Source organism: Emys orbicularis, chromosome 4 (assembly GCF_028017835.1).
Source record: "Emys orbicularis isolate rEmyOrb1 chromosome 4, rEmyOrb1.hap1, whole genome shotgun sequence".
Classification (NCBI taxonomy): Eukaryota; Metazoa; Chordata; order Testudines; family Emydidae; genus Emys; species Emys orbicularis.
This window is the reverse complement of record NC_088686.1, coordinates 24380012-24393471: the sequence shown is the minus strand read 5'-3', so window position 1 is coordinate 24393471 and position 13460 is coordinate 24380012.

Genomic DNA, 13460 nt, shown 5'->3' with positions numbered 1-13460 from the left:
GGCTCTTGCTTCTCACGATTATTACTTTAAATTTCCTGGGGCTTCTCAAGCCTCTGGCCCCACTTTATTGGAACTCACCTTTCTTCCCCTATTTATATATGATGGGAACCACTTTTTTAGGTGGTTGTGCATCTGCCTGATCACCTGCATATCGTGTCAGGAAAGAATCTTTCCTATCAGGCCAAATTGGCTGATGCCCGGTAGGTTTTCTTCCCCTTTATCCATTTCATCATGGAGACACAGGTTAAATAGGAATAGGATTTAGAAATTTAGTGCACCTCTACCTCGATATAACACTACCCAATATAACACGAATTCAGATATAACGCGGTAAAACAGTGCTCCGGGGGGGCGGGGCTGCGCGCTCCGGTGGATCAAAGCAAGTTCAATATAACGTGGTTTCACCTATAACGCGGTAAGATTTTTTGGCTCCCGAGGACAGCGTTATATCGAGGTAGAGGTGTATTAGAAACTCTATGAATGTTTACTTGGTCTCAACTTGTGGCCAGTGTCCTGTTTGGATCAAAAGGCCAGCACCCAGCAATAAAACACCTGGGATTTTGCTGGTGGGAAAAGGGGAGAGCTGAAGTCTTTGCAGACCCAGGTCCCTCACTGGTACCTTTTGTCTCCTTCATGTGGGGGTGGGGAGAGTGTGTGTGTGAGAGGATTCAGCAGAGCAAGCTTAAGTTTGTTAGTTGTGGCCTGCTGCTTAAACATTATCCCTGTGTCTGTCCTTGTTCATTTGCATGTCCTGATCAAGGACCCTCTGCTACACTAGTTTCAGGCTAAAGGTCTCTCTACCTTAATGCCGGTGGTTATCCCCCTTGTTTTGGGTATACAGTCTATTCCTGTATCAGAGGGGTAGCCGTGTTAGTCTGAATCTGTAAAAAGCAACAGAGGGTCCTGTGGCACCTTTAAGACTAACAGAAGTATTGGGAGCATAAGCTTTCGTGGGTAAGAACCTCACTTCTTCAGATACAGTCTATTCCTGTAACTCTCCACTGGATGCTCGATCCAATGACAGTAACATATGGCTTTCATCAGCTAAATGCATGAGAACTTGCTCAACATCTTTGTCAGCCCTTCTCTCTATAGACACCACCCAGACCTCAGTGGATCTTTTATTGGCTTTTCTTTAAATACTCCACTCAGTGCCTGAATGAAGCCTACAGGAGCTAAACTTCCTGTGTTCAGCCATGGTGCTTACCATACATTCAAATATGCCTTTAAATCTGTATTTCAATAAGCCACAGAAATTGAAAAGATGGCCTTATGTGACCTGGAGGACAGCAGCTTTGCATCAAGCAATTTTAATTCCCCATACATGCAGGGCAGGTGCAAGGATGTTTCACGCCCTAGGCGAAACTTCCACCTTGCGCCCCTCCCCCCCCGAGCCCTGTGGCAGCTCTCCGCCCCACCCCGCAGCAGCTCCCCACCCCCCCTGCCCAGGGAGCCGTGCGGCAGCTCCCCGCCCCAGCTCACCTCTGCTCCGCCTCCTCCCCGAGCACGCCGTCGCTGCTCCACTTCTCCCACCTCCCAGGCTTGAGGCGCCAATCAGCTGTTTGGTGCCGCAAGCCTGGGAGGGAGAGAAGCAGAGCGGGGCGGTGTACTCAGGGGAGGAGGCGGAGCAGAGGTGAGCTGGGGCGGGGAGTTCCCCTGCGTGCCGCCTCCCCCCCTTACTTGCTGCAGGCGGCCCTCCCCACGCCCCCCTGCCCCAGCTCCCTCCGCCTAAATGCCGACGAGGACCCGAAATGCCACCCCCCAAATGCTAGCGCCCTAGGCAACCGCCTAGGTCGCCTAATGGGTTGCACCGGCCCTGCATACAGGCTTCTTTGCTCTTTTTCTTCATCCAGTAAGGAGACCGGCTTTTCCAGGATCAAATGCAACATGGTAAATGTGTACAGGGTTGTGAAGGATAAAAAATTACTTTTTTAACTGATTTCCTAAGGATGTCTTTAGGAGCCATTATCTAAAAATTTATTTCCCCTCCGCCCCCAGATAACAATGTTTAACTTCTTCCAAGCTGTCTAATAATTACCCTGTTCACAAATCTACTAACTCTACTAGGCTCAGAATGCCTGTTAAAAAACACAGCTCCTTATTCATATATTTAAATAAAAAGTTGGCTTGCTACCACAGGATTTTTCTGTTGGGATCATGTCTGTTAATTGCTGTGAAGTGCATAATCGGCATTCAGCTATTCCCAATATTTACATATACTCTGGCATTACTCTAGTGCAAAGATTAGAACGGATAGGAAAATCAGGGTGTGCACCTGCAGAAAATTTTGATTTTGTCAAGAGATTGAAAATTAAGGCCAGCAGATACTTTCCTCGAAAACTTTTGTTTGGTCAAAAACCTTATTTTTAATTGAAAAAAGTTGCCATGGAAAATTTTTGACAAACCTTAGCAAAGATAGCTAGAAGCAGATGACATTAGAGGTGCAAACAAAGCACCAAAGCATGGCTAGAATGATAAAAGACCAAGTGGTTGACAATTTATTTTTAAACATGTTATACAATATAGTATATTCCAATATGTGATCTACTCAGTAACACAAATGCATTAGCATCAAATCAGTTTGTGGCATTAAATGGAGATGGGCCTAAGCAAAATCTCCACCCAGCTGAGAGGGTTTGGATGCAGTATTCTGGTTCAGATCCATCTTACAAAGCTGGGTATAAACTGAGAATTTCTGATTAGAATCTAGAGTCAAGCCATGTTTGAGGGACTTCAGCTTTGGTATTCCAGTTCCAATTCTAGCATTAAACCTAGCAGACTGCTCTAATGAGCCAGAAGCAAAGAAGAGATTTATGGCTGTTCTTGCGTTCTTGGCAATAGAATTAACAGGTAGCGGTGGGGTTTGGTATTTGAAGCATGTTTTCTGATTAGAGCTGCTGTCTCCATGCTGCAGTGCATCTGTTTCCCATCCTATCTTTCTTTCGCATTACATTTGTTGCCAGAATTTCCTCTGAATGAATTTAACTGCTGTCAAAAGTCATTTTTTCACTGTTTGAAAGTTCTTTTCTTTCCACTCCAAATAACAAAAGGGGGTGGGGTTTTCTCTGTGTTAGATTTCACAAGGAAATTTGGTTCTGTCTTTGAATTTCAAGTTCCTTAGACGTTGAGCAGGCTCAGCTCTCTTGTCCAGGAGCACTTGGCATATTAGCTCTCTGTGTGATGCCTGCGTGAAGGGGATTTGTGACACTATTAGTGAGCTTGATCAGTTAGGCGTATACCACAGTAATTTGCAAAAAGAAAACAGAACCAGAAAACATGATTACCACAAACTGCTTTTATGTCCATTCGCCTCAATGGAATCATGTCTCATTTATACCTGTGTAAAAGATCAGGCCCTCAATTTAATCACACGTGGACTGAGATTTTATATTTCCATTCTGCTCCTGAGATATTTAGAAATACTTATTCTCCAAGTGGAAATGGAAAATATGGGGGGGGAGGGTAGGGAGGAAAGGTGGCAGTAACTGATGTACCACTTTCTTTAGGCAAATGTCCTTCCAAGATACATGTAGAAGGAAAGTATATAGGGCAACACAGCATATCAGACCAGTTGGGTACATTCTCCTTGTTGAAGCATGGGGCTGATTAAAGAGGCATTTCTCTTATCTTTCGATACTTCTTGTCCTTTGAATTCACTCTCCTTTTGTATATTTTCAATTAAGTACTAGCAGGTGCAGTGCAAGTAACAAATTCAGGTGTATAATTGCTTTTCCAAGCATTCACTAGAAAGAAGGGAAAATAAAGGTACAATAAATATATGGCTAGATTGTGACTTAGGCATAGTCCTGAGCAATGGGGGGTGGGGATGTGTGTGTTTAAACTTCTCCACTCCAGGAGTAGCCCTGGGAGGCACTGTGCTTCAGACACACCCTTTGAGGTACAGATCACCCTTCCTGTTTCCGTCTTGTTCTTAGGACAGAGTTTCCTGTTGGCCTATACCAGCTGCAAATTTTGACAGCAACTTCCCACCTCTGCTGTGCTGACTGGTATGTGGGTTGAGAGGGAAGAGCCAACCCTCCCGTCCCCCCCAGTACCTGTCAGCCTCCACGACTCTGCTCTGTAGTGGTGGCTGCAGGAAGTAAGTGGGTATGATTTTGAACACACAAAAGGAAGAGATCTGCTGTGTAAAAAGGTCCCCAGGAAAATGTCAATTTTTGCCCAAACTTTAGCTGCTGGAAAATTAAAAATAAATCTCAACTTTTTATTTCAGGCTGGATTGAGTAACCATTTATGTTTGCATCCACTTAAACCACTGTGGTGCTTCATGAGAGACGTAGTTTGGATGCCTCAGGCCCCCATTCTCTTCTACTGTTCAGGCTGTCTGGCCCGACTGTATCTCCCATCATGCACTGCAATGAATCTGCCAAAGGAGAAGCTGCAGTGCATCACAGGAGAGAGATTCTGGCTGGGGATCCGGGCCCACAGGGAGAGAATAAGAGCATGAAGTACCAAAACTTCAGTTCCCATGAGGCATTGCACTGGCTCCAATGTTTCTAAATCAATGTTTTTTCTGCAAAAAGCTTTGATATTTCAACCTTCTTCCCATTTTGGGAGGAAAACCAATGTCAAAATGTTGGACTTTCCTATGCAGGGGAAATTCTGTTTTTTGGTCAGTTCTAATTTTTGTATGATCACTTTTCAGAGCAGAACACCATTGAAGTGCTGCCTGTGAAACTTGCCATCTTTCTCCATCAAAAATGTTAAGTTCTTAATTGGGTGGGGGTAAAGAAAAGCAATTTAGTAATTGAAGAGAACTCTGAATTTGGAACCCCTTAGGGAGAGCAGTGCCCAGTGACGTTTTGGGCTTTGCAGGACCTTGAGAACATACTGAATATTTCTACAAGCTTGAATTCTACAGTACATGAGTTTATCTTTCACCAGAAGAGTCTAAATACTGCATTATGGCTTCTTCAATAATTAGAAGACATGCTCTGATATCTACTCTGGGATGGAATAGAGTGGAGGGTGAGGAGGGAAATACCAATATTAAAGACTAACATATGTTTGTATTTTTAAAAATGGAATGACAAGTCTTAAACTGTTAGTTAACTCCTTAACTTCCATTAAAGTTTTCTCAATAACAAGTCAAGTCACTAATGTTAAAATTTAATGTTTATTATTTAATATTTGTATCACTGGAGCACCAAGAAGCCCCAGTCATAATAAAGGTCCCATTGCGTTAGGGATGGTACAACTACATGCAAAGGACAATTCCTTCCTTGAAGAGTTTACCTGTACAGAGTTTGCTGAAATTAATGGGTTGCTGAAAAAACATATAGGTCTACTCATACAGATAAAACTGCAAGAACAGGGACTAAAAAGCCTGAAGGAGAGAGGAATAAAAATCAAGTATACACAATTTTATACAGATTAATACATTTATGGGGGTTTTGCTATTCTTAATATATAAAGTGCTAACTAACCCAATCTGCTTCTCAACCTAGTAATCAATTGGCAGTTCGCTTACAGATATTGCAGTGGGGACTGCAGGTGATCCAAAGTTGTTGTTCCAGGCATAAGGGACAGCACTGAAGAAGGCATGGAAACTTGTGTTGCATACTGCCAAATGGATAAACAAGGCTGGTATCATTGGCAACATGTGTAGTAACTACATTCCTTTAAGCTGTCTATCTCATTAGTAATGAAGAAAGGATATAGAGCAACAATATAAAGGGTATAAATGCTTTGTTTATGTTTTGTCATTTCATCAGAGTTTCTGTATAGATATATCTGGCAAAATTAGATTATTTTATAATTTCAATAGATAATATCAATGTTTATTTTTCAGCACTTTTTTCTATTTTAATTGATTAATTTTTCAAAGCTGCAGAAAATTGGGCCCGGGTGTCAGCCAATAATTATTTAATGACAATAGATGTTGAGATTCAAAAAGTTAAAGCTTTATAATCATTAAATACACCATTTGTCAACATCACATGCAAAATATACCAAATAAATATCCTTAAACCAAACTCAAATTCTCAAGCAGCATTTTTCTTACTTTGCCTACCTGTGAATTTCCATTATCATCAAAAGAAATATTTTTGCATTAGTTTGTGTATGTTTACTGATTTTTATCAATAAAAATCTAATCCTTACAAGCCTAAGCATAAACCTTATTGTAGAAAAATTACATTTTAGAGATCTACTACCTGAGATCTTTCAAAATACTGAAGTTTTCATGAGTTTACATCCTTTTCATCATTCCAATTCTCCATGATTTATCTATGGTCAGGTTTCAGAGCTGGTCATGATAATGACACTTGAAATGTTACAGGGTGGAAAAAAGTTCTGTCTTCTCTGTTCCAAAAAGAATTGAACATGAAGACCTGGCAGACATAGTTTTTGCCAGTCCTGCATGTTTGAGAGTAAAGTTTACTCTTTGAGGGAATAGAAGAAATAGACTCTGTGCCAATCCCCTAATACTCTGTACTGTCTATCCATGCCTGGAGGGATGGTAGGTACGATCTTTGTTCCTTGAATGCTGCACCATTATTGACCTTCTCTCTAGAGAGACTATTGTTTCTAACTATGAAGAACTACAATCTGTAGGAGGGGAGACTTGACAACTAGTCCACAGTGTTCTAATTTATGGATGATAATTTCATGATGTGGACTATAATTCCTGATGATCTTTATTTTAAACACCCACATTATTATTAAAACCTCATCCTGGACTCAGACATGAGTTCTTCTACAAGCTCCATTTACTAAATGAAGAGAAGCAAGGCTAGTATCTTCTCAATACATTGAGCTATACCCAAGAACTCTTAAAGCATGTGAAAGTGCAGTTAATATGCCACTTTTCACACCAATATTATATTGCTTGTTAAAACAGCTGGCTGGGTAGCTCTGGAGATTTAAGTCATCTGATAATATACAAAACAGGTACATCATAAAGAGGGGAAAAGCAATTTGCCTTAGGCTACCTCACCAATCTTCATCAACCCTAAGAGATCAGACCACATCCTAAGGGTCTAAGATTACCTAAGATGGTAATTCAGTTTCCATCACTATTCAGTCCTTGGGAACTCTGATGAGGCTGCCAGTTCCAGTTACAGATGTGAGACTGAGTTTTGTGATGCAGACATAGATTCATATTTATAAATTTAAGGCCAGAAGGGACCATTACATCATCTAGTCTGACTTTGTGTATTACACAGGCCATAGTATTTCACTCAGTGATTCCTGTAGTTCCAATAACTTGTGCTTGATTAAAGCATATCTTCCAAAACATCTGGCCTGACCTTACTGCTCATTTCACATAGGCCACTGAGGAGCTATCAGATGACAACATTTAGTCTCTGCAATGTGATATGTGCTGTACTGATAGGCACTGATGACAGATTAAAAAGATGCCACATGGCCACTTCTCTTTATTTTAATTGTTGATCACTCTAACCAGTAGCAATAACATATGTTCCTGCTCATAATATAGTCATAGATACGCTTCTCTGAGCAATTAGTGTACTGTCTGCAAATGTGTAACAGAGTCTATTCACCCCTAGGTGCCCCTTTGTGGCCTGGAATAGTACCGCAGCTCTTGCAGGGCCCTGCTGATCCAGCACTATGGTGGTTTCTCTGCCAGTTACTCATCCAGTGACTCAGCTCTCCAGCCAGGTCACAGATGTCTAAACTAAAAATCCCCCAAATGTCTTTAACACAAAACAAACCCTTCCACCTGCTCTCGGGCTCTCCTTCAGTCAGTCCTTGGTTCAGTCTGCTGTCCCCTTGCTGGCCTCAACAGCCGATGTGGAGAGCTTGTACACTGTCTTCGTTGGGCTGTAATGGGGACTAGCTTCCCACACTGGCCCTAAAAAGGTTGAATTAGGCCAGGCAGGCCCAATCAACCAATTAAACAGCAAACAGGGGAGAGATTTAGACTAGGAGGAGGCTGCTAATTGGAAGCAAATTCACCTGTGGGGGAACAGGCAGGGTTTACATAAAGCCAAGAGACTGGAAACAGAGAAAGGCTGTAGGGTGATGAGTAATAGCTACTCTCTCTCTGTCTGAGGTAAGGTGGGATAGGAATCCCTGAGACTTAGGAAAGAGGGGATCTGTGTTGTTTCTATGCACTAGTCATCTTCATTTGTCAGAACAGCCCCTTAAGGACTGGGGGCTGATAGCATAAGGCTGCTCTAATTTATATTGGGGCCTCATGACGGTGCAAATTGGATCCAGCTTTGGGGGCCCACAAAAGTAGCATCAAGCCATCTTTATCCCTCCTGCCCAGACTTGTACTGAGGGGCATAGCTAGCTCATTTCGTCTGGCCCAGTATCTCTGCCGCTTATTAAGTGTTTTCCTCTTGTCTGCTACAACTAAAATCTTGATTTATTTTCTATGGTATAGTGTCCCTTTCTGGAAGGAAATAAGTATACATGCTACTTTTAAAATTTTACAAGAGAGGGAAACAAGATCCCATTTAAGAAGCTGGTGGAAGTATTACAGTCTCACATATATAGTACATATGTATAGTCACTGCTCTGGGAGCTGAGCAGAATATTAAAACCATATTGTTCAATGTTGGATATCATAAAGCAGGGGTCAGCAACTTCTGGCATGTGGCTCACCAGGGTAAGCACCCTGGTGGGCCAGGCCGGTTTGTTTACGTGCCGCGTCCGCAGGTTCGGCCGATCGCAGCTCCCACTGGCCGTGGTTCACCGCTCCAGGCCAATGGGGGCTGCGGGAAGCGGCACGGGCCTAGGGATGTGGCAAACCGCGGCCAGTGGGAGCTGCGATTGGCTGAACCTGTGGACGTGGCAGGTAAACAAACTGGCCCAGCCCGCCAGGGTGCTTACCCTGGCGAGCCGCGTGCCAGAGGTTGCCGACCCCTGTCATAAAGGGATATCCCTCACCCCTCCCCATATATGCTCTTCCTTGAAATAAAATATTCTCCCTGTGAGAGTGAAGGGCCCTACAGCTTGGGCTCCAGCCTGAGCCCCAATGTCTACACAGCGATATTTAGCCCTGCTGCCTGAGTCAGCTAGCCTAGACCAGCTGTGACCATGCTGTGGGTCTTTTATCCCTGTGCAGACATACCTTAAGCCTTACTCCTGTTCGGAAAGGGTAACTTGGCAACCACTAGAGCTGAGAAATAATGGTGTGTGGTTTTGTTTTTGTTTTGTTTGGGAGGCCAAACTGAAAAACCGGGGTGGGGGTGTTGAACTGAAATGCACTCTTATTGAAAATGAATTTAAATTTTTTTTTTTTGATAATGTTGACCAAACATGTCAGTCAACTAAAAATGATTTTTTCCCCTCAAGTCTTTTGTTTTGATATAGTAGTTTCATCAAGCCACCTCTCATTTTATGCATTTATTTTTAAATTGTCCAAATTTGAAACAGAAATGCTGTTTTGAATCAAAGCTCAACAAAATGGTTCCTTTCCCCTCTCCCCCCAAAATGTTTTCTTTTAACCAAAATCATATTTTGAATTCTCCCCAAATTCAGCAAAACAGTTTGGGTTTTAAAAAGTGCTTTGTTTCTTCACTGAAAAAAAAAATTAGTCAAAAAATTTTGCCCGGTTCTAGCAGCTGCACAATCCGGCTCACATTAATTTATAATTGCATTCCTTTTCATTTCCCTGTCTTGCTCATCCCTTTACCTTCCACTTGTACTCACCTACACACACTCTGCAGAGTCAGTCTGCTGAGGAAGCATAACATTTCTTAACTATCTGAATAGTTTCACTGGTTACCATATAGCCTTCTGCTTATTTAAAACACTTCATAGTTAAAAAAAAAAATTTAATGGCCCTAAAATATAAAGTCAACATTCTACAGGGAAGACAGCCTGAAGCAGTGTGGTTAGAATTCTATTTTTGTACACCAGACTTTTGGCTAGGGCAAGTATCATATTCTCATTATCACTGAACAAGTATATTGCCTTAAATTGCAGACGCATCAGTTTATATACCTTACAATGAAAACACTGGTTTACTCTCCATCTAAAAATCAAATACATACAGTTTATGTCCACTAGATGGTGGTATTTGAACATGAAACTATTTGCAATCCCTTCATCACTGTCCTCTGCTGCACTTTTTCTCTACAGTAGGAAGATTTAAACCTACCTAAGCAAACCTTTGTAGCCCAGCTGTGTTGGAAGGGAGAATCAGTCTGATTTTAAATATCTTGGTTTTCATTTACATATAATTCACATATATGGGGGAGGCATAGTTCAGTGGTTTGATTATTGGCCTGCTAAACCCCAGGCTGTGAGTTCAATTCTTGAGGGGGCCATTTAGGGATCTGGGGCAAAAATCTGTCAGGGACAGTACTTGGTCCTGCTGTGAAGGCAGGGGACTGGACTCAATGACCTTTCAAGGTCCCTTCCAGTTCTATGAGATAGGTATATCTCCATATAATTAAAAAAAAAATCACTTGGCCAGCAATATCAAAACCAAAAGTGACAAGTAGCCAGTACACTTCCCCCTCTGCATCATTGTAGTTCTCATGGAAATACCTCCAAACAGGGGCTTGCTTAATCAGCTATAAATGGAGTCATAAAACAGTGGAATTAATAACAGCACTAAAAACTTACCAGAATAAGAGTTCATACTGTAAGCCTCCTGTCATCCTACTTTAATGTATATGTTTACAGTAAGAGTAATGCAGGATTTTGCTGTGCAATTTTGTTATGCAATTACTCTGTTCTTTAATAGCAATAAATAACAACCCTAGTCATTCCACCAGCAGAAGTTTTCAGCATGTAAACAGATGCTGACACCTCAAACCCCAAAATATGCATCTTAGAAAAGAAATTGTATGAACAAAGCTAGCTCAGATGTATGCCCAGGGATCTTTCCAGCCAATGGGAGCTGCGGGAAGCGGTGGTCAGCAGGTCCCTGTGGCCCGCACTGCTTCCCGCAGCTCCCATTGGCTGGGAATGGCGAACCGCAGCCATTGGGAGTTGCGGACAGTCAATGTAAACAAACTGTCTCGTGGCCTGCCAGCGGATTACCCTGATCGGCTGCAGGTTACCCACCACTGCTCTAAATTCTTTTTCCTTGTCCATTTGTCGCTTGATCATGAGCAACTTGGAGCATAGACCATTCCTTCTTGATGTTTGGAAAGTGCCTAGCACATTATGGGTGCTACTGTAAGTAAATGACCAAGGGTGGCAGTAGATAGTGTCACTTTGGTATTTTGTATACTTTATATGGGAAATTGCATTGTAATATCTGTCACTTGCAAAGATATTTGCAAGAGTTTTGCTAGTGACTATTGTATGCCACTTTGTGTTCATCTTCAAAGAAGGAATTATTTGTGCTGGGCTGAATTCAGCCATGGGATAAGTCAGGGCCCTTGGCTTCAGAGAACATTACAATTGTGAGTGTGTATTGATGCTGTACAATAAAATGATTAAAAACAGCAATATGTCTACGTGGACAGCGATTTTAACCAGTGTGATCTTATGTGTATATCTTTTATGACTGGGTTGCATCCAGAGGTGCTGGAACAATTTGTATAGTGGGGGTGCTGAAAGCCATTGAACAAAACTGTAAACCCTGTATGTGATGGAAACCACTTCACGATGGGGGTGCAACAGCACCCCCAGCACCCTTAGTTCCAGCACCTATGGTTGCATCTAATCATAATGTAAACTAAAAGCTTTATTATAGGTGGAGCTGATAGTGTTGCTTATACTTAAGATTGCCTAACACTTCCTATTATAAGATTCTGTCTTCAGTTGCTCATAACCATCCAGGGTTGAATTTCCCATGCTGGGTGTCTGCCTCAGTCTAAACTTTTTTAAAAAATTGTATTGGAAAGTTTCAGCTAAAACAGTTCAGTGAGAACCAAATTAGGGGAAATGCACTGTTTCACCCATGTTTTTAAAAAGATTAATCTTGCAGCCCACTTGTTGAGAAGCAATAGTGCCTCCATACTTTGGAGGGACTTGAAATTTGCCAAAGGGGTATTACTTCTAACTTTTGAGTGTTTGACTTTGCAACATTAATGTTCTTGTAACATAGCTCTGTGTTATTTTGGTGGTTTCTTTTTAATGCAATAGTTAAAACAATGATTGTAGGGTGAGCAAGCATTGCTCGTAATGACAGATCCCAAAAGGGGCCGAACATATGCAGTGGCCGGGACCAGGGTCTCTCTTTTTATGAAGTAGAAATGAAGCTGAACTGCTTAATACAGAATCCAGATCCAGAGCTGAACTTGCCTAGCATGAGAGAGATTTCTACTGGGATTTTTACTGAGGTGCATCTCTAGTTCAAAAGAGATCTGTGTTCTATCAGTATTAGCCTGAAAGGACTTGACATTAGAGTTTTGTCTGAATAAGGACTTTAGGGTAAGGTCATCAGTTTTTAAAATTAGAATTGAAATCCAATCGATAGAGGGCTTCAGATACATACCATCACCTGACATGCTTTTCACAGGTCAATGAGGGTATCATGTGATCGTCTGACAGTGCCAGTAGCAAGTCTAGAGCTTCAACAAACCAACTGCCATCATCACTTGCATATCGCCCTGTAAAAAAGCTTGTTTGGTCTTGGCAGACCAGATTCAGTGACGTAGCTGAAAGGGTTTGGAGGTTCAGTTTGGCTAAGGCTCAGGTGTTTCTTTAATCCAAATTATTTTACCTTTTTGAGCCAAGTGCATTCTAAGGGATTGAGCATTACCTGTAAATTAGTATTTTGACACAATGCAACAAAAGAGGCACCAGGAATGAATCCCATTCATTCATGTTGGAAAGTCTGGCAACAAATCAGTTTAAAAAAAAAAATAGCCAGCCTCAATTTTTTTAAGGGAGCTTTCAAATGTAAATCTCAACCTTGTTGTTTTGTCACTGATCAGATCCACTGAAGAACAAAGCCTATAAGATTTGACGTGAAGGGGGAAGGTGTACAGTAGACATAGTTATAAGTGTTGGCTGAATGCTTTTCTCAGGTACATATGTCAGAGGGATTTGTTTGGGCCATTGTTGCATTCTCCTACTAAACCACTGCATTTCCTGATATTGGAATTGCAACAGTTCATGCTTGCCTGTTTGATATGCTAGTTTCAGTTACATGACCCCAAAAATAATTACAAAATGTGGATTCCAGCATGGGTGTTGGGATCTTGCCAAAGTTCAGGGTTGCTGTTTAAATATGGGATTTGGTTTTGTCCCATTACAAAAAGATGCCGTATGTAAACATGACATTAAGGTTTGGATTCAAAATCTCTACCTCCAAATTTAGGGGTTATTCAGATTCAGTTTTCTGATACAGACCTATTTCTAGTTATAGCACACATGCTTATCCGCAAAGCTCTTCACTAACATTAACCAATTAATCCCTCACAACACTCCTGCAAAGAAGGGAGGTACCATTATATCCCATCCAAATGAAGGAGATGACTCCACGTCCGAGCTTGAGTAAAACTCTAGAGGTCCTAGCTCCTATTTCTGTATTCAGACCACCCAACCTCTGTTCTCACAATGCT